Below are 27,143 nucleotides of genomic sequence, written 5' to 3'. Positions count from 1 at the left end.
TGCTGTTTTTAGCTTGTACCTGGATGTGGAAGTGGTAAGCATGGCTCCTGTCTGATGAAAGATCACCTACATCGTTGATAAGCCAGAATCCCTTGTCCCTAAGACATACCTCATCCAGGGATTAACCTCATCCTGTTTTGCAGTGCAGTCACTAAAATTCACAGTGGACACAATGGGCAGTACCTGCTCTTCCTCTCTCACCTCCAGCAAATTCTTGTCTCATATCTTTCCTTCTAAGCATAGCTATTTGATATTTAGCCTATTTAAGTGTGTCGCTGAAGCTTCCTGTCGGCTGATTTATGTGGACGTGGTCATGCTACCTTTTACTAGATAAATCAGCTCACAGGGAGCTTCAGCAACATTTCTAATGAAGACTGCAGGTTTGACAGTCACATAGACATACACCAGTCACTATACCAGTATACACAGTTTAAATGCTTTCTGTCTTTACATTAAAGTGAAATTGTGAATTTATATGTCAAACATCTCTTTCAGATTATATCTTCAGCGATTATAATGAAGTGTAATATACCTTTATCTCATACCTTTATGTCGCAAATCCCTGTTCCATGGTAGTAGTAAGTGACAATCCCATTAGGTGAGGCTCTCATGTATTGCCACATGGGATTCAGCCAGAGACCACTTTTCATACAGGAGAAACCCTCATGTTCCAAACCCATCAGCTTCTTGTACTCTGCTTTGGCTTGTGCCTCATGTTCCATGTTTATCATGCATCTGTAACTGTAAACAGTACACAGAAACTATAAGCAAAAAATGAAGAGGTAATTAAATATTTAGTGCTGAATTTTGGAAAATATGGAGTGGGTCAGTATTGTAGGCAACATAATTATAGTTCAATGGTTTAAATATTCACTAAGTCTAACCCCTACATCTAACCCTTAAGTATAAGCCTATACCTGATATTGCCCTTTGTGCTTACCCCAAATCTCACCTATGCCTCATCCTAATTCAAGTCCTAAATGCCTTGCATGACTGCAGTGCCTCTTCAGTTAGTTTGTGTTATTGTGTGACTTTAAGTGGTTGAAGAACTATCCAGATTCTAAGTACTTAAGAAAAACTACTAGCAACTTCTGTATTCTGCTCAGTACAATTAGTGTTTTTGACCCTTCAGATAGTTACTTTTATTAAAATAAGGTTTTTCATGCAAGACTTAAGTGAACAGAGTACTTCCTCCACAACTGCTGAGAATTTGACATGTAAGCCTAATTATTACATTATTTGTTGCCAAGTCTGCCTTAGCCAGCTGGAATCTAACATACTGAGAAGTGGCAATACTTATTAATATAATTTGTTTACCTTGTCGAGTGTAAAATCTCAGTGATGTCCTCTGGCTCTGGATTTTCGGCTGACTCGTGGAGATCCAGCATGGCCTCTGCACCATCTGTGTGTCTTTGTTGATAATCTCCAGGCTTCATCCTATTCTCTCATAGATGAGATGCATCCAACATGGGCTTATCTCTCTGATGACTGAGGTTAACTGTAGCGACCCAGTCTGCAACCACCACAATGTCTAAAGCACTAAGGCAGCCTAAAGAGAATAACAAACTGTAATTAAACACTTCCAGTTGAAAGGTTGCATTGCACCCACAAATCACACAGGACTCAGGATGAATAGATTTTAAGAGAGAGAGCATGGATTTAATCTGAAAAAAGAAATTAGGAATTAAGAAAAGTAATTTGTCTGGTCTTCAGTGGCTTTACTGATACTGGATATAACAGCCAACTCACCTGCCTTAAAACAAGGTACAATACATAAGGAAACAATCATACTGGTATATCAAAATCACAGTATCCCAAAATAATAATATGATTCTAAATAATAAATATTTAAAATAATTAAAATGAACAATTAATCTGAAATGGTTTTGTGTTTAATAAAATATTGTAATGTTTACCTTTTTGTTATGAAATAATTTACCTGAAATGGTGACCTTCTGGCCACTGCAGAACACAGTAAAAATCACTAGAGCACTATATTTTCTTAATGCATGTCTTATCAAACCAACACTCTAAAACCCAATGATATTCAATTTACTACAATAAATGATGAAGAAAAGCATTGAAGCGTTGAAGCTTGAACCAGCAAATGTTCTGCATTTTTGTTGGAAAAAAGTACCGAAACAAAATTTTCTGTCGATTCACTAATCAATTAATTGATTCATTGTTTGAGTTCAAAACACAAAGCAGACAAAGCAGTAGGATTATTGCACTATTTGCATCACATTATGTACCTGAGCACTTAATGTTTCTGCTCTATAATTAGCAAGCCCTCACTTAGACACCCTTAAATACAGATCACACTAAGATGCAGTTGCAATTCCTCATATGCAAGAGGACCAACTGCTACACAGTGCTCTCAAAAGCCTGCAAAAGGTCCAGCTCTCAGTAAAAATGTTCCACAATCAGACTCTTGCTGGGAACAGTCAGAGTATTTTTAATAAACAAATGGGCACCATTAAAGTTTGGATGGATACCATGTTTCACTAATATCAGACTTTTTCCCAAAGACTGGATTTTCAAAAATAGGCTGCAGCTAAAACACCACTTTCTGAATAATTTACAAATAACATATACTGGAGGCCTTTGTTGAAAATTGTGCACCTCTATCTAAGATGCTGTGAAAACGCTCATTAAACCCCTCAGCCATCCCAAACTTCTAAGAGCTGTCAACTCTCTCATTAATGCCATCACCAGGAAAATACATCCTACAGCAGGCAACCGTCACTGACCATAATGTATCGCAAAACACTGTTATGGTCAAATGCATCTTTTTCCTCTCTCAAGCCAGTTAGAAGTTAGAAAGCAAAAGATATGTACACCTTAATTTTATTATAAAAGGTCTTCGTAAAGAATAATACTACATTATTTAGCAAGGATGTCATTTTTACTTTAAGCAATACCATGGGTCTTTAAATAACTACATTATGATCTAAGAAACAGGAAAGTATTATTTTAATATTTCATTGGTGCAGCCCAATAAAGATTATCAGAAAGGTTTTATTAATCAGCCCCCTGACACTGTGTGCCTTCTGTGTACTGAACTTTGTGCAGCTGCATAGAAACGCTATTTGTTATTTAAAACATGTCTTGAGAGAAAATTGTGCAGACTGCTGAGTACAGAAAATAATTGTTTCTTAAAAGAATGCTGAAATTTCTACTGCTGTAGGACCCAATATATTTGTGAACTCATAAAATTAATCAATTATCAGAATTAACTGTATATGATGACAAACCTAGCAAGTATCTAAACCTTGTTCCATGGAAGGATATATGACTTAACACAAAATGGGTGGGGAACAACAGCATTCAACACCTTTAGCACTCTGTGATTCTGAAGGGTTAAGGATTCAGTGACCTATGTCTCAGCATGACAAGTGCTTCCTTCAAAGCTGGATTTTTCCATCATAATGGTCCACTGAGCACAAAATAAACCATTCCTCTAGCTGATTAGACTCAGGACCATGTTGTGTTGTGTGTGAAGACTATGTCTAATAAACTGTTTTAGTTTTGCTTGAACCCATTAAGGTGGAAGAAGTTACACCTTTATCATTCCCATTGGTTTGTGACATTTTGGCCAGCTCATATGATTCCATTTTACCTCAAATTGAGGCCTAGTCCACATTTATGTGTTTTAGCCTTTTGTCCATATCTTAACTGCATTTTAGGTGACTGGAAATTTACCTTTTGCAAAACTCCTTCCATGGAGAAGATGTTCAGAAACTCAGTTTTCAGTGTTGATGTGTAGACAGCATTTGCACCTTTTTTTCAGGCTTCTGATTGGCCAACATAGCTTTACTTTGTTATATCGCGGCTTTGGCATGTTCTTGACTGTATGTTTTTGCATTTTCATGTGGGCTGACATATCTATTTATTTATTTATTTATTAGACAACAACAGAGGAAATTCTCCATTTAATAAATATCCATGTACATATGGATTAGGCCTGAGCAGGGGTCTAAACAGACAGAAGTGGAAAACATGTTTCAAATTTAAAGCCAGAGTAACAACTCCTAATATAAAATAGCTCAATCTTAAACTGCTAGATCACTAACTTTGTCTGCCATTTGGTGCTGGGCACTTGGTTTATCAAAGCTTGTTTGTTAAAAACAGCTGCCTGCTGCTGCTGAAAACACAGCTGATGAGAGTGAAGAAACTGAACCATACAATGAATGCGCCATAAAACCAAAGCAATTTAAGAAAAGAGGCTAAAAAGCTGCCTGGATATACACAGGATAATAATTCTCTCTTAGTTCATCACAACAAGCAATCCCTCTCAGAGAATTGAAGTCATTCGATGTAATGTTGAAATAGAAAATATGAATTAATGCAACTTTAAGGATGAATGCACTTTAGTATTTCAATAATATGAAAATGGTTGAGCAGATTTTGTATTGCTGCAGACACTGTTGTACCAAAGAATAACAACCCTGCCCACTTGTCTTTAATTTGAGACTTGGGCCTAATCAAATATTTTGAGTTGTTCATGATGATGAGGTTACTTTAACAAGATGCGCAAAAACTGCATAATGCTTCTGCTTTTGTTTTGGTGGAAATGGAAGTTTGAATATAAAAATATGTAAAAGACCCACTGATACTGTTGATCTTCTCAGCATGGTCTCCCAGATTTAAATTAATTAACCCAGTGACATGAAAAACACAAAACTGGGAGAAACACTGCATATTGTCCCACTATTAAAAGAATTACACAGACACAACAAAAACAAACCATGAAATAGTGAGATTACAGCAGACCAGAACAAATAGCAAAGCAATTTCTATTGTCCTCAGTGGAGCAGTCTGACAGGACACTCTATATGTTTTCTACTGTAAGTAATGTTATGAGGTGAGAAGGTCAGCTAAGATTGCTAAATGTTTCTAACTGACCAAGTGTTCACAGTTGAAATGTGTATGTGCAGCTTCAGGCAGGAGACCTTAAGCAGCAATACAAAATAAATTGTTCTTGATTGGATGTCAAGATAAGAAAAACAGTCTTAGCCACTTTAGCTTTGACTCTAGAAATAAGTAACCTTGTTATATCTTTAACTTGTCAACTTTTCTTTTGTTCTTGTAAGTGTATTTCCAAACAATATCTCGGCATCTTGAGAGTTCACTTAACGGGAATAGCATTTAGCATTTAAGTGTTTTCTAAGCTGTGCAGCATGAAATTTTCCCAGTATGGTTTTTTTCTGTTTACTGCCTCTGGTTGTTTGAGAGAAGAGGGGAAGTTAGGACTGCTGTGGCAGGAAAGTTTGGACTGACAGCCACTGTTGGCTTCTTTTTACAATAATTTTAGTTATCCAAACAGTAAAGAAAATGATTGCATGGCCCGACAGGAAGAGCAGAGCAGTAGGAGAAAGAAGTGGAAGAAATTACCCACACAGGGGAGGACAAAGAGGGGACACAGCACACAAGTTGTTGTTGACTGGCTGACTGCCATCACCCTTAAGGTGCTGTCAGACCAGAGCTGCCAAGGTGAAACAGGCAAACTTTTAGCTGCATAAACATAACCTGAAAGTTGTTTGACTTCCCTGAACTTACATTAGTTTATCTTATAATAAAACAATATACTACAAATGCAGTTTATGCTACATTGTCACATAATAATGCGATGTGTGGCCAAGGGACATCAAGTTTAATGTCAATGATCCATGAAATCTGATGGGAGCTATCATAATTATGTTACCAATGTTTACCAATGAAACATTTTTGTTACAGTGACTATCAGGGATCATTAAGTCCTATAACTTAAATGACAAAATCAGCCGTCTACCTTTCATTTGCCTTTCTGAATGACTTATATGAGACTCATGAGCTTCTGATCTGGCACTGTTATAAGGAGGATGAAACTGTGTGTTGTGATATGATGCTCCAGGGACCAGTAAAAAGAAAAAAATATATATATAATTATTATAATTAAATAATATTTTTATGACCACCACTATGGTTGAGATTTGAGCAACTAAAAATCCTAAGTTAAGTGAGGGAAATATTGTGGTCATGGTTAAAAGAAACTGCTTGATTAAGGTTAAGGAACAATCATGGTTAAAACAATGTTGACTGTTGGTAGAACACACAATGTGTAGAGCAGTCAAGAGCTCAACCCTCACCCCCACCCCTCTCTGTGAGGTTCTGTTGTAGTATAACATCGTGCTTCTCACACTGTTGCTTCTAAGAGATAGAAAAACTTATTTACACAGCCACAAGAGGATGCCTGTCAGGAGAACAGAAATAAAGGTTGTTTTAGGTAAAACAATCACTGCTGTCATTGTTCCAACAAGAAAACTCTCTACTGATAGCTGCTGGGGAATTTCAATAGTCTTACTACTCTGTAGACACAAGCATTTAAAAAAGCCCCATTAGAATATATGTTGATTAGTACTCACTGTGAATTGAATTTGAATTGAATTAATCCTCATATGCAGTATGTTACTAAGAATTTACAAAACAAACAGAAACCTGGCGGCCCATTAATTTTGGCATCCCTTCTCAGTCTGCAGGAGGCATATTATTGTTGACATATATTCAAGCTCTGATTTGTAAAGGGTTCCATTTTAAATTAAACATTTATTTAATGTATTAAATGTATGTAAACAATTAATTGCCACCAGATGAGATTTGCATTTATTAATGGTGTAGTTTTCACTGAGGAAATTATCATGGTTTATTTGAGATGGTCACAATATCATGTGCACACCACCGCATACTGCTGCTGCAATGTAATCCAGTGGTCCATGTCTAAATACGTCCACTAAAATGCTTGTTAAGGTGTCTGACAACATTATGGATAGGAATCCTACAGAGATAGAGCTTTTTTGTTATGAAACAGTAAGATCTTTTTTGTTTAACCAGAAACATCATTATGTATCACTTCCAGACTTCATTGACAAAAACAATACTTTTTACCTTGTAGAGCATAGGAGCTGCTTGATAGCCACTGCCATGATCATAGTTTGTTTGTGTTATTTGCTGACATTTCCTGTACCAAAACATATCTGATTGATAAATAATTGTTAGATAACAACTGTTAATTGTAGCTATCCCCTTGAGAGTAGAGCTGGTTAGCTCTGTTCACATATATAAACCATTTTACATCAATATACTTTTCAAAGGCTTAGGCTGTGCTGCCTACTCTCTACACGGTGGAGTCAGTTCTTGGAATCTAGCAGTTTTGTGTTGCATGGTTATAACCTGAACACATAGAAAGTCTAATTTTATTCTGTTGTTCATAACGTACCTGCACATTTGTTGTACTACAACTCATCTTTCTGCTTCAAGAGGATGAATTGTTGGTGTAAATATCTGGGTATTACAAGTCCCTTGACCCCTCCTATTTAAACTCAATTTCCCACCTCTGATAGATTATTAGATTCCAGACCAGTACCAGCAACAGCACATCCCAACCAATAGGAAGCTGCATCAAATTGGCGAGAATGAACAATGCCCTTGGATTTCAGTGCCTCTTCCAATTTGTTCATCCTTATTGACTTGGCTGAATGGGGAAAACAAACTTTCGCTTTTCATTTGGGATGGTGAGCAGCCATGCATCCACACTCACAATGGTGAGCAGAAAAGACATGTTTTAAATTTTGACACTGCCATGGGGCAAATTACATTTAAAAGGCCATTTTTAATAGTTGCAGGGGGGGGGGGTCCTTTGGCACCAGACTACATCAGGAGTAGATCTTACAACCATCTTGGTCACCCTTCCTGAAGCCAATGACATTTTAAATCCGCAGTCTTGTAATAACAACTCAAGAAGCTCAACACTCTTCTGGTGTGATGTTCAACACCTTTTCACTCAAGCTAAAAAAAAAAAAATCAGACTTTGTCAAGGCTGGCAATGACGTGAGATTCAGTTTATCAAAGAATTTTGAGTCACAGTTTTCAGTCTGTCTCTGCTGACTAGACATTTGGAAATATAGGAATAATTGGGATGGAAAGCCACAAAGAAACTGTGTGTCTCAGTGATAGGGGGGTTCACCTCATATTCTCATTACAGCTCACTCTTGCTTGTTAAACCTGAGCTATAGAGAGGGACACAGAGTCTCACTGCACTTACTCCTGAGGGGTCACTGAAGGTGGAGGACTTCTCTCCTCCATAATCTCCCCTGTCTGATATTGAAGCAGACAACTGAGAAGATCCAAATGTCTGTTAGTTCCACCTCAAAACGCCCAGGGTGATCTTATTCAAATATTTAACTATACCTTAAAGCAATATTTGCATGGACTATACACTTTCATAACAGCAAAATTATTATGCAAAGTTATGCCCACCACTGTCTCTTCTTAAACATCTTTACCTCACACCTGTTTTCAAAAGCTGCACTGCAATCTATTCACTGAGGACGTGTTCATTTCTTGACCTCTCAGGAGCAGTCAGTAATTGCAAGTGACTCTTAGTAGCAGCTCGGGGCAAAAATTAATAGAAATCATCTCATGTTTCCAGTAAGAAATCCAGATAAAAGCCCATTTCTGAACTTGAATGAGTAACATGGACTGTGACATAACCAAATGATTTCTGATCCAGCTGAGTGTCTCTCCATGTTTACAGAGAAGCACAAATCCCAATTTATTTTGGGACTTATTTTGACAGTGTTATATCTCAGTATAATTGTTTGTTTGTTTTGATGACTGCCCAGCATATTCTTCAGGTTTTGTAGCATGTTTGAATATGAGTAGAGCTAAAACAATTCAGCAATTGATCAATTAGTAAATCAACAATCAAAATAAATCTGCAACTATTTTAATAATCAACCATGTTAGCCAGAAAAATACCAAATATTTGATAGTTAGAGCTTTTCAAATGTGATTTGCTGCTTTTCTTTGCCATATATGATCCTGCATTTTTGCTATTATCTGACTTTATAGACAGAGTGATTAATCAAGAAACATTTATTTGTGATGAAAATAATCATTAGTTGCAGCCCTTCTTTAAAGTATATCACTTGTACACTTTTATATCTCAGCCAACTTCTGAAAAGGATCAAGTCATGCACCTCTTAAATCTCAGTTTTACATAACAACAATTCTCCCATACTTGCATTGGCAGGGAGTTCTGCTGCATCAAATCAAGTGCTCCCTTCTCCCCCTAAGCCTAATGACAGAATTGTGTTACACTACGTGATGCTCTGTACACAGGAAGACGGGGAAAGATTTGAGAACAAATCTAATGTGTGTGTCATGGTGAAATAAAAAGCAATGTGAGTCAGATAGATTATGATACGCCCTGCTGTGTGCAACTTAAAAACAGTTTGCCACTCATGCTTTGCTGTCACCGGCATATTGTTTCCTGAAGTGCATACTAAGAGCATGAACCAAGTTATAAAATAACCTGTGAACACCACAGTTTTCTCAGGTTCTCAGATTGTGAGACTTCAAAAAGATGGGAGGAGGGTACAAGAGCATCAGCAGGCTACCGAACATAAGCTGAAACCCAGATGCAGCAGTGGTTAGAGGGGATATGGGATATGAAGAGCCATATTACCAATAACAGAGAGTATTTGTGCAATCTAGCAGTGAAAAACAGACGGGTAAGGGCCTCTGACTTGGCACAAGAATTATCTGTGGAAATTGGTGCTTCAGTGACTGATTAGACTGTGCGAAGGACATTGTGTGAAGTCAACCTTTATGGGCGGCCCCCCCAGCGGAAAAACCACTGCTCACAAAAAGATTAAATTTTGCCTAATAACATACAAAGAACCCTGATGAATATTGGCAGCTTATCCTTTGATCAGATGAAACCAAAACAAATTAGTGTGGATCAGATGGAGACCAGGACTACCACAGTGACTACACAAATTTTTAGTGACATTGATCAGGGGCTTATTCAGTTTAGTTGTATGTTATAGAAGAGTAAATTGGATTTAGCTAGCTATAAAAACTTGGTTCATTAGCACCAGGCCATCCTGCAAGTGTGTCACAAGCTTGTAAAACATCTCTGTATGCTGCTGAGGACATTACTGTTTACTGCTTTCAAACTAAAAGCCAAAATGACCTTAAATACTGTCTTCTGCTGAGACAGTAATTGACAGACATTCTGGTGTTTTATTGAGCCAGTCTGGAAGGAAGTAGGTGGCTTGATACAGGCAATATATCAAAGCAGAGCTCCCAAATCTCCAGCTATGACTCACAGGCTTTCTTAAAATATTCACTGTAAGTCAGCTTCATTGAGGCCCAACAGATAGGAGTGGTAAACTTTGTGAGAGTTCATGAGTATAAATTACAAATCCGTACCATCAAATTAACAACTTGTCTGCACATGAATAGTGATCCATATCCTTAAAATACTTGATTTGTCATTCTGATTACTTTGTTCACTTTAATTAGTATGTTTGAGGCTAGATTATTTGTTATTTCCTGAAATATGGGATAACAAATAGTGTAGTGCACTATTGCCACCTATGCATTAGTAAATTACAAACACAATTCACTGTACTACTACTGTTAGTTGAACCTTTTCCATTTGCTCTTCTCAGGGGGCTAATCTCTATACGTTGTTACATTTGCACTTCTCTAATGCAGACTTTTGGGTTGTGAGACCATGAAGCAAGCCTCAGGCAGTAACTCCCAATTCAGCAGCCATTTCAATGAATATACAAATTATAGAAGTATTTTCAGAAAATAGAGACAACAGATAACCCCTCTGTATTCCTGTTTTGGAATGGTATGCCACAGTATGATTAAAAAAATATTTTCATAAATACATTCTAATTTGAGGTATGACATTCCTAAACACAGCATGGTATCTCCATATATTAGATTCATATTTTAATAATTTCAAAAAGCCCAGGAAGTACTTACTTTTGGTATTGTTCAAAACTCTCCCATTGTGATAACAAAGGTGCCTCACAACCTGTACTCCAGAGTTGAGAGTGTGGGTTTTGGAGGTGAAGTGCAGTAGACCTGGGGAATGAGCCCATCCATGAGCTGTCTCTATGCTTCAGCAGAGGTCGTGAACAGCCTTTATTGGCTTGTCTCACAATAGCAAAGCCCATAATGATGTATTGTAACTGACTGAACCAACTGAAAGAGAACCGTAAAATACCTCCCACACACACACTCTCTCTGTCTCGCTCCTCTTTTCTGCCACCCACTGTGACACCTTTTTTTTTTTTTTTTTTTTTTTTTTGGCAATAATTGGATAACAATGCCACACAGACAGACAGACAGTCTTTACTGGGCAAAAAGTGTTTACTGATAATTTAACAGTTATTTCGGACAGTCATTATGATTGATGGCATCTGTTTGGAATAATAATAATGTTTCAAGTATTAAGGAAAGTACTACAGAAAGTATTCCACTTCCAACTAGAGCTGAAATGATTATTCAATTAAGAAAGAAGCAATTTCAAGACATTAACATAGGGTCATGTGGGAAATAATGGGTATTGTTTACTATTTCCTGACAGGCCAAACCACTGATTGAGAAATTACTCTGCAGATTAATCAGAAGCAACTGAGTCCTGGAGAACTGAAGGTCCCATTCCTCCTCCCTCTTCCCTTTCACTGTCCCTGTCTGTATGTTAAAACGTAAATAAATGAATCATCACTTGCAGCTCTACTTCTGTTAATGTAAAATTCGGTAGAAACCACAAAACGTATGCGTTGAGACAATCTAACAATGCAATAACTTTGGGTTGAATTTACAATACCTTTTCATAAAAGATTATTTTTATTTTTGTAGTACTTATATGAACATCTGCAACACCAAACCACACAACCTTATACCAAGTGAGCAAAACATGAGGGAAAATTGCTCACTGTGTGGAAAAGGTGCAAAGTGAAAGCTGCCATTCATTCTTTGTTTCGGTGATTTAATTTACTCAAGTCAGGGGAGATGAAAACAGAGGTGAGAGACTGGCAGGCAATTTGTGAGCTAATATCTGACCTTTTTCCAGTCAATTATTTTCTCCTCTATGCCCTGCCTTCTCCTACGGTGAACTACACTATAGATGCACCAGTTTGATATATGGGACACTGACCTTATTTCTTATCAGCCATGATGTGACCAGTCCACAATAAAAACAGCTTCTTCTTCTAGTCAATGTAATAACAACATTCAGTGTTTCTGCTATAAGCGTTTTCACAATGGGCTTCAGAGTTTTTAGCACTACAATAACTGGTAACCGGAGAGAAACAGTTGCATTGCCATATCCCTACAAGGTAACACCTACTTGCATTCACCAGTCTCCCTCATAAGCCCACATATTGCCCCCAGCCTTTTGCTGAAACCTTCAACTCTCCAGTCCACCGCCAGAAAACCATCTACAGCCCACCAGCTTCTCTTTGAATTATCATTAAAGCTTTATAGATATCGTCTGCCTCTGTGCCAGAAATCGTATTTGTGTGAAGCTCAGAGTTTGGATTTTAGGCCTGGGATCATAGTCTCCGATATCAGCTGGGACACTGTGTAGTGTTTGCACTGTTCTGGATGGAAGAAGAAAATGTCAACCTGTGGGGAGCTTGACTATTACGGAGTGTGAATGAGAAGGCTATTGGGAGGCAGCAGATCGTCTTTGAGCCCTTCTTGACTGCTTAATGGGCATAATCTGACAATGTGTTTTTCAGTTAGCTGAAATAATGAGATTCTCTGTGTGTGACTCTATCAGCACATCTATGTGTGACACACAGCGTGTCTCCATTTCGCACAAATGACTAAAGCCACTGCAAATACAAGCTTTATCAGAAAAGTGCAGATTTTCACCTGCTCTTCAGAGGAGATATGGACATACTAAGCACTCAAACTGAGATAGTTAAGGCCATTGCAGCAGGATATTCAATGAAACACCTTTTTACACCTTTGCTTTTGATTTGTGTGATTATCTTTAAAGACAATGTCTTCCATTGACGTGACTCATTTTGACTAAGAACAAAGACACAGCTTTACCATTAAGTGGATACAAAAAACATTTCTCAGACAAGATTTTCCATCCAAACCAGAAAAATGCATTTGTATGGATCTTGTTGAGAATGCTGGGGGGAAGTGCCTGCCATTTACATTTTTGCTATAGATGCAAGCACGCACACACACAAAAAAATCACAGAAAGCAAACACAGACAATCATATGTTACCAGAATATACACTCTTTGATGAGTACAGAGCCATTTTCAGATATTTGGCAAGTCAAAGTTCATAATTTTTCAAGCAAGCATGCCAGACATTTGATAATTCCAGCTTTTCAAATGTGAGAATTAGCTGCTTTTACTTGTCTGATGTTAGAGTAATCTGAACACATTGGGTTTTGGGCTGTTGGTCAAACAAAAACTAAAAAAAGATATTTTAAGACATTGCATTGTGGTTTAGGTAGTTTTGATCAAGACCCGAAATGTTCAATGTTCACATGGTATAAAATACACAGCTGCACGTTACAATGGCATGATTCACATTGTAAACAATCATCAAAGATCAAAATTAATACAACTCTACTCATGTATGTGTAAATATCGGTCAATGTTTCAACTTTCATTATCCTCAGATAAACATGCCATGGGCTATTAATTACATTTAGACGTCGACTTTCCCAACTGAATGACTTGAAACAAGATCAAATGTATGCATTTTTAATTATTTAATAATGGATTCCCATTTGACATGTGGGGGGAAAAAAGGAAGAGCTTGTTCAATGTCAGAATTAGCTCAAATGGAGCTAATGAGTGTGGGCACTGCTGAATTGCTCAAACCTACAGGGAGTAGAGGTGTATTTATTGCTGTGGAGGATGAGTCAAAAAGTTAAATAAAAGTGTTCAAATACCTGAACACTTTCACGACAACCAATTTACTGAAAGTATAATTACTCAGTGAAAAAAAAGAAGAAGAAAATACAGGAAATGTAAATAAATAACGCAAAATTCATACTTTCAGCTTTGTCCATGATTTCTTAGGTGGGCTGGGGTTTTTTTTTTTTTGGGAGAATCTGGATTTTCTAAATGTTCCTGTATATTAAAAAGGATTCAGTACACTACCAAAACATTATGAATTCTACAGATGTCTTGTAAAAATGGCACATGTCAAGGTCTGAGACATACACCTCACTGTTCACTTACAGGTGGTAAATTAACAGTTCTCCTAGTCAGCGTGTTGAATGCAGAAGAAATGGGCAAAGATCTGAATGACTTTAACAAGGGTCAAATTGCTATGGCCAGTCAATTAAACCAATCCTGACCAAACTGTGACCATTGAACAACCTCAACCATGAAGGTCCAATACACCCACTGTCAGTACGCTCCAGCAGATTGTGTCGAGGATAGGGACAAATGACCTATACAGTTGTTTAGGTGTATTGTTGTGTATTGTATTGTGTATGGTGTCATGGTTTTCTCTTTATTGAAGTAGAGAGACTAAGCCATTGTCATTTATATGAAGTCAGAAATACAGTAACTCCATATTTAGGGGTACCGCTCTACCTCCAAACCTAGACTTTTTTTTGCATTCATGAAGACATTTCTACCAAGAGACATTTCATTTCCTTGTGCAACTGATGAGTTCTTAGATCAAACAGAATACCAAAAAAATGTCTCTCACTGATAGGAGCGACAGCCGAATTTGATAAATTGATCTTAATGAAACGAGCATGCAATTACAGCGTATCGAAATACATCAGTGGTTTCTAAATCAAGTCATGGTTGCTCTTACACCAAACAGCAGCGGCAATGCATTATGTTGAGCCTCAGCAACAGCAAAAATCATTAATGTGTCAAAGAACAAGTTGAGTAAAGAGAGAATGACATTTGGTGCAAAAGCAGTGAAGTTCTGATGGAGTTTAATGTTTAGAGAAGTGGCAGACTCATTGTGATGAAACCTGAACAAGTGGAGAGCCCCCCAATATTTGCACTCCACACTATGGTAATTATCTGCTTGTGTTGGCATAAGCACCACAGTGTACTGTAATCAGACGTGAGATTAAACTAAATAACATAGTGAGAAAGAAAGGGTTGCCTAGTTCATTTTTGCAGAAACTGCAATCAAACACTTACTGAGAAGAGACGTATACTGTCAATAACATCAGAAAAGAAAAGAAAAAATATCTTTACAATAGTAATAGAGGCCAAGGACGACATGGAAGGACAAAATAGAGCCCTTGGCATCTAACCAGCAGGTGTAGAGTCTCTTCTGACTTATCATGTTTTTATCTGAGGAGCCTTAGAGTAGAGTTTGTTTCATAATGAGGCCAGGAAGGAGTAGTAGTTGCAGAGTTGCTTGAGGGAGAAATGTTTGTTTCCTGCTCAGAATGGTATGGCTTTTTATTGGCCACAAGAGTAATGAAATCACACTGCAAAATCCATAATGATTTTAAAACTTGTACAAATGGCATTCCAAAAAGTTTGTCCTTCCCTAAATCACTGCCAGCTCAACATCATTTTTGGTAAAAATGCCTCATGGTATAGCACCTACTGTTGCAGTTTGGTCCTATGGGTCCACATTAATGGGAGCTCCAAGTAAGATTTTTGTGTTGGTGAGGGATGAGAAGCAGTTTTCAGCGCTACATGGCCAGCAGCTAGAGCAATAAACATCAACAACAACATAACACACATCTTGTAATGGGAGTGGGTGGGAGCAAGAGAAAGCAGCAGTATTCCTGTTACTGTTATTCCTGTTAAGAGAACAAAGAAAGACGCAGTGAGGCTAGAATAAAATGAGTGTTTATTTTACCCTTTCATCTACAGTTTTCCTAATCCATGTAACATTTTCCTACTGCTGGGTGGCCATTGCTTTACTGACACAGCTCTCTGTGCTACCTCAAACTCAATTCTTTGATCTTAGCTCACACATTCAAACAATAATGCCCAGATGATGACTGAATCTGGCCTTAGGAGTAGCATTTTCATATGTAAATGGCACAGCAAAACATTAGCATCTGCTATATTTGCCTCCAGATGGACTTTTGAAGTACTTTGGTCTCTTTCCCGCAGCAAATCCAGAAGCTTTTTAAGACAAGTCCATCTACACAGACTGCTGATGATACATCAGGCTGCCCATTTATGTCTAGAAAGCAAGCTTTATTGCTCCCTGACACTGGTGCCAAATAAGTGTGGCCATGTATTGCATGAGCAAAAGCAACAACAGGAATGGGCAGAGAACCGGGCATGCTCTGATTTAAAAGCTAAAGGACAGCTAAATAATTCTCCAGGAGCTTGAAGGATATAACAGCAGCACTTCAGTGATTCTTGAAAGACAAGCTGTCGGTGTCTGACAGCTGATTGGCATAGGGGTAATTCTCCAGCAGTTTTCAACCTTCTAAGCTTGTGACCACTAAATTAAACATAGGGGATTATTTATTTATTTTCCCTTTAGTCTTCCTTTTTTAAACAAATGTGAAAAGCACAGACAAATGTTGAAAGAAATGTTTTTAGCTCTCTTAGATTAATTTTATTCATGCTGAAAATGGTCATTAGGAAATTTAATGATTGTGTATTTTGCATTATTTGCAGTTAAATCTAAATTTAAATTGCAACACTTTTCAGAATCTATGAACATCAAAAGTTGGATTAAACTTTATATTTGACACCTGGATCAAAGCCTGAATTTGAGTGATGAGTCTTAGATTTCCCAAATTGTTGAACCTATAAATTTTTTTTACCTTTTTTTTTTTTTTACCTGTCTCATAAAAGGCACTGAGAAAACATTTCATGTTTAAATACCATGCCAAAACCAAATAATAATCTATTTAGCAAATCACACACAATGACATTTGTTTTGTATTTAAGTTTCAGGAGCAAACTGTCCCTATGCCAGTATGTCACATTTTTACAGTCAGTGTTTGATATGCCACAAATCAGTGAACAACAGAACAACAGTGTTAGTTTTATAGAGGTCATTGGAGATAATGTGAGTTTCTAAGGAGGTCTTTGGAGATTCAGAAGCTACTGTAAGTTTAAATATATTATGCATCATACGCGCACTCAACTCTCTGGAGGTTTCTCTTACAGATCAAAGCACTTTCTGAAATAATGAGGAAGGGGAAAAAAGTGCAGATATTCTCATCAGATGTGTCAGTCTCCCACCTTGAATGTACCATCAGCAACCTTCAGTCTCAAGTATTATTTCTGAGGAAGTGTGGGCCACAAATGCAGAGGTGGAAGCCAAAATAAAACAACAACTGGGATTCAAGAAATGCCACCACACCAGCCCTAGTTATGGATGAAAGAATATTACGTGGTCAAATCATTTTGCATCATGAACTCACCTCAAGCATCTTCACCATGGCGCCCTCCTTTTCACTCACACACTTGCAGGGTTACCATGGAAACAAGGAGACTAGTGTTCTAGCCTCCTTCCAAAGTGCTGCAGCCTTACAGCAGACCAAACCGCCTCTCTTACAGCATTCCAAGAATGCAGCATTGTCTAAACCAGCTGCAGACAACTTTGTGTTTTCGCAGAATCTTGTAGAGGATATTTCTGGTATATAATAAATGGCCTACTGTATTTAAAAAAAAAAAAAAAGTTGTTCCAATTATATACTCATGTCCCCAAAGTACCTGTTTACATTCCCTGGATAAAACCCTCCAAAACTAGGCTACGCCTATGGTGTTTAAGTCTTTGATGTCTGAAAAGACCATACAAAAGGATTATTAACAGGATGCTACTAACCAGCTGGAGACGGAGGAAGATTTTCTATAGTAGCAGGAGCATTAGTCCTGGAACAAGCCATTGACAACAAATCCAACTGTATTCATCCATCCAAATGTACTTAACTCCTATTCTTGAGTTACAACATGCCAAACAATGCCTCACCCAACCTTTCAAGAAAGATCTTGTTGGGAAGATTCAATCCAAATTTGGAAATGTGTAAATATAGGAATGTTTAAAAGGCAGATCATCATGCAATCTCTTTTTGAAATGATTCTTTTCCCTTCATTTTGCTTGTTATTACGTCTAGGCCTCTATCAACAAATGACAAAATACTTTCATACTTTTCATATCTTTGGTAAATTTTGCAAGGCATTCAAAAATGCTAATTAGAAGTTCTTTTTCTCAGAGAGAACTAAAAGAAATGTAGATGAATATGTCTTGACGGTAGTGCAGAGTCTCTGACATTCACCTGGAGCTTACCTACACTGAAAGTGCACTTCAACATTTAATACTAAATACTGATAAACCAAGGCTCAGATCTTGTAAACACTAGCCTGAATGAGAATCATTTTATTGCTCTATATATTGAGAAATAATCTGCTGACCAGGTGCTCAGACATATTGTATGCCTGGAATGTAGACGGATGGGGAGAAGGCTCATTTTTCCTGATTAATATTAAATTTAAGGTGTGTCAGCTGTAAATCAGGAAAATGGGTGATGAGATTAATCAAACCACTCCAACTGTGTGATTTACTAAGCCAGAAAGTGCTGTTTGGCACCCATTATTTAAAGCCCAGTGAAAGCATGTCTTGACTTCCCACCCTGTGCTAAATTAGCCCATAGTTGTGAGTGACATCCTCTAAAACATTGCACTACTTAGAGAAATGACTTGATTGAAGAACAGAAACAAAGATCAAGGATTTTAAAAAAGAGGATGAATATACATGTTATATTTTCTGGAGACAATTTTATTTTGACTAAACATAAAATGAAAACAGATTGCAGGACCAGCAAAACCTCCTAAAACTCATTATTAATTTAATGATAGATGGGACAACATGTCCATGCATGGGTATTTCAGCAGATACTGTAGAGCATTAAAGAAAAATATTGACTTAGGAGTCTATAAATTATTCTACAGCCCTAGTTTATGTTTAAGCCTAAATAGATATGACATACATGAACACGTTCAGTGAAACTATATGTGTGCTAAATGTGGTTTTACATTTCATCCAATTATCACGGCATATTTTTAATTGAAAATGAAAAAAAAATCAAGCATAAAACCAAATCCCACAGTGCTCTTCCTCTTTAGACTATTTACATTCTGTTTACGGGCTACAACTTGTCTCACATCTGTATTGAGGGGAAGTGTGTTTTACAGCAATATCACAGTTGAACCAAAGGGTTGTGGCTGAACTATAACAAGGTGCTGCCACCATTGTGAGAACTAATTTTCATATAAGTATGTGACTTTACAACTGTCGCATTCACATGCTCCTCAGATGGTCCCCTTTCCAAAGTTTGGAAGTCATTCTTCTGATTTTAATGTGTTTATGTGCTTTTAAGTCAGGATGTGGAAGATAGAAAAAGCAGAAAAAGCAGAAAAAACATATTAATAGGTGTTTTAATATCATAGTAGTATATCATAGGTCACTCTATGTGGATAGCAACCCTAACCCTAACCCAAACCCACCATAATTATGAATTAAATGTTAACAAAAAGTTTATATGCAATATGAACAATTACCCATACCCATACATTCTCCAACTAGTAATTTAAACTCTAGTACTCACACCACCATACTGACACCACATCTAATCGTACGTTCATACCCTGCCCCTAACTGAGGAAAATTATTTCCAAGTGCAACATCAATCTTAGTAACAATGGGCTTTGTACTGGCAATCAAACACTAATGGAACAACTGAACTTGTTGCCTTGAAACAGCCCATTCAGCATTTAGTGAACCACGCTGTATTGGCAAACAATGGCTCCAATTATGTAAAATAAATAAATACACCAGGATCTGTAGACACTGAGTGGCTACCTAATTCGGCTTTTGCAACACTACCGTCAAATGATAAATTGAAGCATCTGTCTTAGTTATTATTACATACTTTCTCCAGCTGGAGCCACCAGCTGCTTTTTTTCAGTTGCCTCTTAAAACTACCAGGGGGGCTTGGCATAACCTCTGCCCACTAATGTCTGACTGAATACACTGTTTGAGGGTGGGGATACACAGCACCAAATATCCACATGGGATTTCCCAGCATTCAAGAGTCGCTGTTGAGCCTTGCCTGCTGATATAGTGTATCTTAGCTTACATACACTTAAGCATTTCCCATTAGGGGAGCACAGAAAGCAGAGCTCAAGTCTGAGACAATACAATATAATACAAGTGAGGAGGAACAAGGCTGCAGGGTAAATGAGCCAGATCCTCCCTCATAAGACTGGTTTACACTATTAAATATGGTTTCTGACACAGAGAACCACTTTTTATTCATTACTGCTGTATGTTTATACATTCACTTAATAAAATTTCTTTGAGCATTTTGAGATATCCTTTTAATTAAAAAAAAAAGTCCACCAGAGTATTCTTTATTTTACCATCATTCCCTATAAAAAAAATTGTAAAAATTTTTAGTCAGTTTTTGCTAACATTATGATCACATTTTTGAGTCCCTGAACAAAAGGCTATATTACATATTCCATTTAGAATGAGTACTGAAGGACTTTTTTTGTTGTTGTTCAGAATGCGTTGCCAAGCCTGTCCCATTTTAAGTATGCAGGCTAAAAAAAAAAAAAGAAGAAGAAAACAGAGGACTGTTCAGGGCCAATTTACCTCAATCATTCAGTCAAAACAGGTGCAGCCCATGGATCTCTTTTATGGGATTTCATTATTATCTAGGTTGAATTCTTACATGGCCAGAAAAGATGACAGCAGTTGTCAATGAAAACAACGTGTTATTGTTCAGAACCAAAGTTAGAACTATGTGTGATGTTCTTATCATTTAGCAAAGGCTGCAGTGAAAAGGTCAGGGCACAAAGTCCTGTTTTCTACCAGAAGTCAATGTTGTTTTCCTTCAACTGTGAAGCCATTCTCTCACTAATCCTATAGGACCTGCACACTCACACAAATGTCTTCACTTATTCTGGCTGATTATGCTGCAGTCACATCATGTGGGAAAGAGGGTAATCATTTGAAAGATAACACCTATATTATTTCTAATGCGTGCACTTGAAAACCTAATCATCACAGTACTGCTTGTGCCAATTTAAGACAATGTTCACTGTATTTAAGAGTTTAAAACTGATATGAATGACTTAAGAAAAAAATGGTGACTATACCAAGAGCATGGTAAGAACTGATATCTGAATCTGCCTCTGACTGATACTGAATGGAAAAGTACTGTACTGTCCTTACTGAAACTTGCAAGCAATCCACAAGGTTAATTAAAATATGGTTGCAGTGGTTGTTGAAAATGCTACATAAACCTTAAAGGATATGTTCAGGATCAAGTTTGTCTGTCTGTCTGCCCATATGCACATGAGAATAGGTCTCGGGTCTGTAACTATTCCTACTCTCCACACCAGCCCTGAAGCTTTTCAGATGGGGACTCAACTACACTGGAAGAAATGAGGAACAAAATGCACTCCATGTTCAGCCGAGGCTCATATGAATCCTTAGCAGTCCCACTACGTTAAATCGAGTCAGTATCTTTTAAAGTCAAAGTCCGTATAAGACAAACTTCCCACTTTTTGTTTCCATGGATAGTAATTCCCTGTAGAGCTGCTGTGGAGGGATACCTTCCAGTAGTTGTGTGTGTGTGCTTGTGTTGCCAGAACCAGCTTATTACTTACATGTTACAAATGGAGCGAATCAGACACACAGTACAAAATAATTATGTTGGACTTTGAATTTGAGGAGGAATTCACATTATTATGTAGCAAAGCATACATTTATGATATATCTTTCTTATCTATATTTTGGGAGATATCTTTGCAGACCCATTGGTTTCTGCAAAGCAGAGACAAATAATGTCACTGTTATGGCTGAGCTGCTGACTGTAATGTAATCATTGCAGCCTTTTTAGTAACAACATCTTGCACTTACATCTCCACAGATCTTTAGTTTGGTTGACTGAATAATAACATTTGCACTTACCCCTCATCAGCTGTTTGCTCAACTGGTGATGGCATAGCTGTGCTCTAGTTTTTTAACAGTACCTCTCCTACTATCATAACTGTCCTCTAAGAAATGGGATCCATATAAACAGCTTTGTAAACACCATATTTATGTCCATTTTGACTGCTATTAGCCAAAACTTTGTCCTTTCAGGATCTCTCAGGGAAAATTTATAGAATGTTTTTGCCCATCATTTGTTTTTGTTTTTTTCCATGTTCTGGTTTTTACGAGACACAGATTAGCCAGGAACAAATTGAGGAGGTCTGGAGGACAAGAGAAAAAGCTAGTGTGACTCTGAGATGTCACACATGCACAAATCTAATCCAAACACTGTCTGAGCCTTACCAAATCTTGTGTCCCAAAACCACAAACTGCAAAAATATTCTGAAAAGTACAAATTCATTTCCAAGTTAACTCAGACCACAAGGAAAGGCTAGTTAACAACAGCAAACCTACGGACATGACTACCAGAAAGTGTCCCTCCTCTGCAATTCCAGGGAAACAAAGTTTGTTTGTCTTATATAGACTCTGACTTTGAAAGACACATTTTGTTCCCCAGTTCTTATACTTCAGGGCTAATGAGTAGAGTAGGAATAGCTACAGTGACCAGAACATATTCTTGTATAAGACACACCACAAAAATGCCAGACCGATCCCTTAACAGACAGTATTAACATGTATATCATGCTGTGTGATATATCACCTGTTTCTAATTCACCTCATGTTCCCCCATTACCTGCCACTTCTTCAACATCATTCAACACAGTAGCTGCAACACAACATTAATAGAACAGTGGGGGAAATGATAGAGGTCTGTAACATTTGGGGATCGATACAAGCATCAACACTCAACAATCCCTCAACAGTTATGAGCTTCAACAAATGCTGCTACATAAAAAATAAACCAGGACAGCTGAGTGGACCACAGTGATAAAGGTTAAACAGGTGCAACAAAACTAACAGGAAAGAGGGAATCTGCCTTTTTGGGCCCACACAGCAGGAGTCTAATCAGGTAAAGCCAGTGACAGCACCACATTCTGACCGTGGGTGTGGGGGGAGTTTAATTGTGACCATAACCTTTCATTAACCTAAACCAAGTAACATAAGTTGCCCAAACTTAACCATACCTTAACCACAAACTCAGCAGATCAAAAAAAGCTATATGTGTCAAACATCGCCACCCTCCCCACCCCTCTATAGCAACACCCGCTTATGTTAGAATCCACTGCAACAACTGAAGTCAGGGTTTTCTCCTAAAAATAACACGTTTTTGTATTTAAATAACATAAAAGTAACTCTGGGCGTGTAGTCACTTTTATTTCAGCTTTCTATTTCTGTGTTCCATCTGAACCAGGCAAACTTTAAAGAACAAAAGGAGGGAGATCAGTGAGTTTAGAGAGAGAAGTCGTGGTTCTTCAATCCCTTGCCAATGAGAGAGATCTTCCAGAGAGAGATCTTTTGATCATGATCGAAAGACCAAGCATCAAAGATGCAGTGGCACCCCCTATTGTTTTTCTAGGCTTTCTTTCCTCTTCTTTTTTCTTGGTAGTCTATGCCTATAGACCCTTTTCACAAAAGACATTCCAGACATGACACAACACTAACAAGGACCACATTTAGCTTAGATGATGCAGTTCCAGGGCTCTGCTTGTTCATTGGTATGGCATACTGGTGCACTTTGAAATGGAAGAGAGCCATCAATACTGTTTTTTGTTCGACCTACACTTTTTCTGTTTTAACAAATACACAGTTTGAAAATGGTCTAAAACCCTACTGGTCAATTTGCATGAGAATTGTCATATTAACAGTGGTCAGAAGCATTTGGAAATTGATACAACAATTAATATCCAGCAAATATTTGACATTTCAACCCTGTGTTTCAATAAAAGCAAAAGGAAACTTGAAACTTTGTTGAGTTTTAAGACTCCAAACTATGATATGGAGATGTATTTCTCAAAGAAGATACAAAATAGATAACACATTTCTCTGTATTACTTTGCACAATCTAGGGTTACCCGCAGTGTACTGCAAGCCCGGCAGCCTGACACACCTCAGCTGACCGTCCACCAGGCCTAGGCATTAGGGAATTTTTTAAAAATGCATTTTAAGCTGTTTTTTAAAACTATAGTTACAGTGGGGTGGCTCAGTGTAATGGTTGGAAAGTTTGCCAATGACATCTGTCAATTAAAATGTGAACGCACTATAAGAAAACAGCAAGTCTGAGATCAGTGTTCTTTACCCTGATTGTGCGTATGGCTAACAAAACAGAAAAGGCAGTAACATAGATACTTCCTCTGAGATCATGTCAAAGACATGAGACAGACCTGAGACAGTTCAGATGGTCAAATACCGAAGGTCACAGGTTAGCAAAGTACAGCTGGCGAACACCGCGGCCTCAGTAACACTGTTAAAAGAAAAACAGCTGCCAGGCCTGACAACTTTCCTTGGGGAAACTCTGCAGTCATCATCTAGACTAAATGTGTTTTCCTTTAGTTGTCATCTTATTTTCTGATTCTAGATATTTAGTTCATTTATCACATACTGTATGCATGTCATATTTCATTTTGAGTTGTGATAAAGATTTCCTTCAAACTAAATTATGGAGTAAATGAGTAGGGGAATATTTTTACAATCCACATATTCTCATGATTGTGGAGGGCTAATTTTGAATTAATGTACTTAAGATTCTTTCAATCACAGAAACAAGAAACCAGAGCAATGTCATTAACTAAAACTTTTTGGAGAACACCAATAAATAAGAGATCATTTTTATGGGCACTGGGGATGTGGATCTCTTTTTTAGCACAAAACTGCCAGCACTATGAGGAAATTAAGCTCATTTAAGGGTAAACTTTCAAATAAATGCTCCATCATCTCACAGAGTCAGCCTCCTACACAGTAACACAAAACACCCTCATCATCATAGATGAGACTGTTAATTAAGTCGGTTTTGGGTTTTGTTATTGCTTAAGTTCACAAATAAACTTAGTTATAAAACTGATGAGAAAGCTTGTGTTTTAGGGCAGATTTTAGATTTATTCCAAGGTTTGCTGTATGGAATATCCAGGATTTTCTAACACTTATCCAAGGAAAAACAAATCACCCAAAGGCCTGCATTGCCTGCAATTCTAAAACTTTCAGAGCATTTTTGTGTGCAGCAGAGGGGCTTGCCTGTCGGTAAATCACACACTGTTTGTGAAAACTGGGTCAGAATGAGGCAAAAGATTTGAAAGTGGAAAATGTGCACCTATGCTTATTAAAGCATGTCAGGCTCTGCAATTGATTGAACTACACGGGGTGTCTAACTTGAGGCAACGAACATTTATATTTTGAGACTTTTAGATAAAGATATTTCAGTGAGCATTACATCGATTGCTCTCAGAGAACAGCAGTTGCAGAGATGTGAGAGATTACAGATGTCAAGAAATTTTTAACCAAATATTCCTCATTCACACTGCCTCACCACATGGCTTTTATGAATAAATTCTCACTTTATTATTAGGAAAGGTTTATAAAAAATAATTTCCATGCCATGAAGGTTAACATAACCCCTGATTCTCTTTTTAAACTGTGACTGCAGGCTGGCTGCAGTGCAGCAGGCTGGCTGCGACAACTTCAATGTGTCTGCTTTTACTTTACAGACGTCCTCATATCCTGTTTCTTTTATCATCAAATTACCCTCATACAATATTCTTAGAGTGTTCATCTCTTTTCTTTCCTTCATTGTTGAGAGGTGATGTCACCTTGACATGAAGGTGGAAACATCTTGCATTCCCTCTGCCGCTCTATCTGTGGGCTGACCTGTGGGTCGCAGGAAATTCTCAGCGGGGATGGACTCACAGCAGAGCGTCTACCTTTATCTAATTATATGACAGCTTCAAGGGAGGGAGAGCTGCAGCTCCACCATCCCTTCATGGTGCCTAATATCCCATTCCTTTTCATATTGAATCTTTTTGTTCAAAGCAGCCCTTTAATGCTTGCTGCACCCTCATCACCCAGGCACAGGGAGAGAGGGAAGAGACACAAGCACGGGGGCTTCACACAGGAAAAAGAGTGAGTAGTTAGCTTCTCCAATCACACCTATTGAAGGATGTGTCAGATAGATTGCATCACTTCATATTTAGGCCCTTCCTAAAGTTTTTTCCTCTGTGGCTCAGAGCAGCAGATGAAATGCAGGATCTGAGTGTGCATGTTGCATGTGTGAGAGAGTATGTGAAATAGATGCAAAATTACTTTGATCTTTATCTAAAAGCCCAGTAAGATTTATATCAGAACATCAGACAATATGCATGTCATTACTACAGTGAGTAATAATTCATATTAATGCTACAGAATGATTTTGTGTATAGTGAAAAGCCTCTGTCTCAGTGTTGCATCTTTTATTAATAAAGGATTCAGGTATTTAGAGTCATGTTTACTTTACTGTATCATAACGTTTAACAGGACTGGTTAATTTGTTTCCCTTCACTTCTAACTTGAGTTAACGTATAATTTAATGTTCAAAAACCATGATGCATGTATATATTCTAGGCTCACATGTGCAAAACAGTTGAGCAAGAAAAAAAAACCTGCACCTTTTACAAGGCTGTTATCGTTATGTGTATTTTAAAAAGCAAATGCAATCTCATGAACTGTCAATAGCAGATGCTTCAACTAAGTACAGCACATCCACTTTAAATTATCAGTTTGAGCACAGACGGGACAGAAACTGAAAGTCTACTCACTAATTCATCTGCACTGTTTGTGTTGACAAGACATCAGCCTGATGTCTGCAGACAGCTAATGTTAGCTCCCCAGCAGGGACAGACTGAATAAAGAAGAATCCACACACTGTTCAGTTGACTTCCACAGCTTCACATCTTGTACCTCACATGGCTAATGCAGCAGCTATCATCTGTTACTTTTTTTTTTTTTTTTTACTTAAAATGACATTTTGTGCATACTGTGCTAACTTGGTTTTCACATTTTACATATTATGCAACTGAACCACTTACAAAAAATAACCCAACCAAACACATAACATTTAGCACAGAAGTACATATTTACTAAGAAAAGGCACAACTGCATATTGAAGATCAACCTTGGAGCTTGATAGTGGGTCAATTCAAATAAAGATCACAATTCGAGCAATCAACTTTTTCATCCAGCCTTAGTTGTTGTGTTTCATAGATCCATAAATTCCATTCAAAGTGCTGGACTAACTGACCAACTAAAACTATGTTCTGAACATAAATACTTGCTCACCAGAAGGAGACATCAAGGCATTTTGTCTGCCATTAGCATCATGTACTGGACAACTGCTTAAGAAACTCCAAAGAAGTAAGAAACATTTCAGGTTTTGATCTTGAAACAGGTATTACAAT

The sequence above is a fragment of the Lates calcarifer genome, linkage group LG2 (assembly GCF_001640805.2).
Source record: "Lates calcarifer isolate ASB-BC8 linkage group LG2, TLL_Latcal_v3, whole genome shotgun sequence".
NCBI lineage: Eukaryota > Metazoa > Chordata > Actinopteri > Centropomidae > Lates > Lates calcarifer.
The sequence above is the reverse complement of the archived record's forward strand: the minus strand, read 5'-3'. Positions refer to the sequence as shown.